Raw genomic sequence first — 4,057 nt, forward strand, 5'->3', positions numbered from 1 at the left:
CTAGATACATATATATTTTGACAAATAGAAGGCATGTATTGTGCAACGGAGGGAGTAGAATGGATGCAAGTTTTTGTATTGGGAAGAAGAGTACATCCATATATTGATAGAGTGCAATTTAGTAGATGTTCTATCACTTTTAGCTAGCACAGAGGCTAGAGATGAGATTAGTGCACTTGTTGATACTCCTACTAGAATAGAGGCTAGACATGAGACTAGATGCGAGGAAGCAATGTCTACTTCTTTACACTCGAAGAAGAAAGAAGCACGCAAGATCGAGCCTTCGCAGATCAACAATGAATGCATCGAGAAGGCACTAATCCAACTTACAGGAGTGGTAAAATGTATTCTTGTGGTTCTTGTTTTCTTTGGTCTTGATTTTCTAGTTAAAATTATCGTTGGAGTTCGTGCAAAACGGAGGTCTGTTTGGGGTTGTGCGTTGGAGTTGGCCTTACAAGTGGGACCATAATTAAGGAAACCAACTATTGACAAACCTCCACCTCGCCCGCCATGCGATGGCTGAAGTTAGAGAAACGACGAAGTTGAAGAGATTGCTCTAGCACGGAGTCCAAGAAATAATATGGTGTCAGATGGATGTCGTGGTGGTGGCGTGTGCCGTACTCCTGGACGTGAATGCTTGTTCTGGCCCATGCCACCCTACTACTCCTACTACTTACTCCTACTATATAGTACTAGTATCGAGGATTTGAGGTGCTGGTTACGTACATCGAACACATTAACATATGGCTACAGTAAAAACACCCGCCAAACGCGCGAAGCATGTGAAGCTAGTACAAATAGTGTACTACTATTGTTGATTGGCCTCATCTGATAACCTGTTGCAATGCACGTACAATAATGTATTCAGAAAATATTTTTTTGCCTCGTCGCAGCACTCACTCAAAGAAGCGACTCGAAATCCATTCATAAATTTAGTAAGTTTATCACAGACATATCATTTTATTACATACAACAGGTCATCAACCCACATCGACAACGAGGATACATTATAAATACTAAAGTTTTCACCACACAACAAATAACAAGCAATGAAATGAACTTCAACTCAACCATTCCTCGGCGTTGGAAACGCTTGCTTTGAACCACAAGTGATTCTCTGGGACGGGCCATCGATTGTCAATATGGAAACCAACACAGGACTGATCATCCAAGCTGAAGCGGCCTACTATATCAGTACCAGGGTAGGGAACCACCCAAATGTCTGAGGTATAGACACAGTTGCTTGTCATAAATGGTACTGTTAACATTGTGTCAACAACAGTTGGATCGCCTTTCACCACCATCGGATAGTTTTAGCCAAGGAAGAGCGAGTTTTCTCCAAGACTATAAATTCTGTACCAGGGAGAAGGAGTTGGTGCTAGAACACTAGTATCCATCCCGAATACCATGCAACAGGTGTTGGAATAGGTTCAGAGAGTGCAACCATGGGAGACTACACCTGCTTCCTTAGTAGTAACATCATCAGTGGGCTGTATACACACAAGAAGAGGTGATCCATCAGAATTAGTTGCCAGGCGCCACAGAGTATATGGGCGCTGCTCGTCCTCATGCTCGTGATCATCACCATCGTCATCTCCCCCTTGGTTATAAAATTTTTCAAGTATAGGTGGTGGGATGTTCACAGGACCTTGGAAACACAAGAAGAAGGTTAATTAGTAAAGGGAAACTTGCTAACCCGCATGCATGTGGATGACACAATTATAATTACGGTGGAAGACAAACGTACCTAAACTACGAGGATCCCATGCAAAAACAGTGCCATGAGTGGTAGCAGCAAACACAAGGCCCTCGTATTGATTTGCATCACCGTACTCAACCATGTACAGAAACTGATTTTTGAGCAATATCCATCGAGTCGAACCACGAAGGACGGCAACAAGCTTGTCGAAGATAACAACAACTTGATAGTTGTTGTAATTACAAGAGCGGTTGGGAACTCGACAAATTGCTATCTTTCATAGAAGACAATCACCATGATCATATTTGAACGTGCGTACAATACCGGTGTGCTCAACCTCTGGGCAGTCTGCTGAGATTTCTGGAAGTGGAACCCGGTCACGAGTGTACACATTCACAAGTTCCCACTCGCAGTTGGACCCAATGTAAACAACCCAATCTCCATTTGCGCCCACCCAAGCCTTGCCCTCAAGTGATGGCATCTTAACATCATACGTATCATTATCAAGCGGCATCAACTGGCACAGGGCGAGGCCTCCTCACGGCGAAGAAGATAGGGGAGATCGAACCACTCCTTGACTCTTGGGTTCTTTGTAATGATGTTATTAGTTGAGTCGAGAATGGGCTTGAACGAACCTGCCATGCTAGCCGAGGTGATGACGTCGCACCGACCAATGAGTTCCTCCACCACGTCATCTTTCAGATCAGGGCAAGAATAACGGGGTCGTTTCCGGCCTGTTCCCTCCATGGAGAAGACGATCGAACAATGGCAGAAGAAAGGGTGAAGGGCTGAAGGAAAATGGAGGAGGGAGAGGAAGAGCGTGCGACAGCAGTTCCAAATCGAGAGGGAAAGGCGAAGATTAGATGGACGGTTGTGAGTTTGCCACGGTTCACGAAGAGGCGCCCCGGCCTACACGTCCGTTCGGAAATACTCCTACTACTCGCCGTCGTCTCACTGATATGTTGGAACGGGAGCACATGTCAACGAAACATGGTGTGTAATTTCTCGTGCAAAATGCAATCTGGCCGCGTTGGCTCGAGGTGCCGCATTAGTTGTCAACCTTTATTTTTTAATGGCGTGCCGGTCAGTTTTGAAGCACGACTAACTGGTACTGTACGCAGAGAAAATATAAACTACTCTACCACTACTCCACCTCCAGTACTAGTAGTATAAAAAAGATATATAGGCTAGAGCTTGAGCGCTTTCTTGCTAAGGGCTTCCCACTTGCTTCTCACACTACCACCCTCTCTCCAGATCTAAAAAAGACGGCCCCTCTCTCCCTCCTCACCGGTGGTCACAGATCCGCCGGGGAAGAAAAGGATGTGCAGCGTTGACGCACTCGTCGTCGGCGAGCGAGGTCACGCACGGACGACAAGGCCGTCCTCTCAGACCTAGCGCCCGCGCGGAATGGCCTCCGTCCCCAAGCTCACTGACGTAGTGTGTGCGGAGGACGACGACGACGAGCGAAGCCACTTCCCGCCGACCCTCAGGTATGCTACCTCTTTTTGAACCATAACCTTGTTCTATTGCCCCATCTGCCACGTCGTTGCATGTGGATCTTTTTCCACTCCACCATCTTCCCAATTTGCTATCCTCTGCTCTGCTGGCCACGCAGACAAAAACCATAATTTGCATTATTAAAGGAAACCCTACTTCATGCAGACTAATCCATGTCTGGGTTGAATAAGGAAAGGAAGGGAGACTGTACTGTCCAAGAGAGTAGGCATCGAACCCGCATCTAGGTTGAAAAGGGGGAAATCAGTAGCTAAGGAACGAGTCTCGTGTCTCTTGGTTGAAGAAGGGTAGAAAGGCACGACAACGCAATAGAGAATGACCAGGTCGATCGGTTTGTTGTCCTCGCATAGGAAAAGGTGGCTAAAGAGAACAAAAATGGGACGTGATCCACATATGTTGCCTGGATATTTGTTGCTCTGGGCAACCATACCTCCCTCACCACTCTGCGTCCGTGGAGGTACATCGTACTAGTGCGCCCACTGTCCGAATGGGCCTCCCATGCTCTTATTGCCACTTTTTTTGCTGTTAGTATAACACCAGCAGTCAAGTCAAGCAATGCTACTGCTAAAGTGATGCCACATTTAACTGATGCCGCTCTCAGTCTAATGCCACCGATAAATTTAAGCAATGCCATTTAATGTCACTGGATTATTTCAGGGATAGCTATTGATTATGGATGTATTAAAGACTTTTCAGCTAAGCCATTCTATGTTGTTGCACAACCAGTATACCAATGATGAAACTTGTTACTACCTTCAGATTTTTGCACTGTTAATGCTTATAGATTACATACCTCACTTTCATGAGATAAGTTAATTTTTTTGTACAGTGTCACCAAAATTC

The sequence above is a fragment of the Triticum urartu genome, chromosome 7A, assembly GCF_056163025.1.
Source record: "Triticum urartu cultivar PI428250 chromosome 7A, HENAU_Tu73, whole genome shotgun sequence".
Lineage (NCBI taxonomy): Eukaryota > Viridiplantae > Streptophyta > Magnoliopsida > Poales > Poaceae > Triticum > Triticum urartu.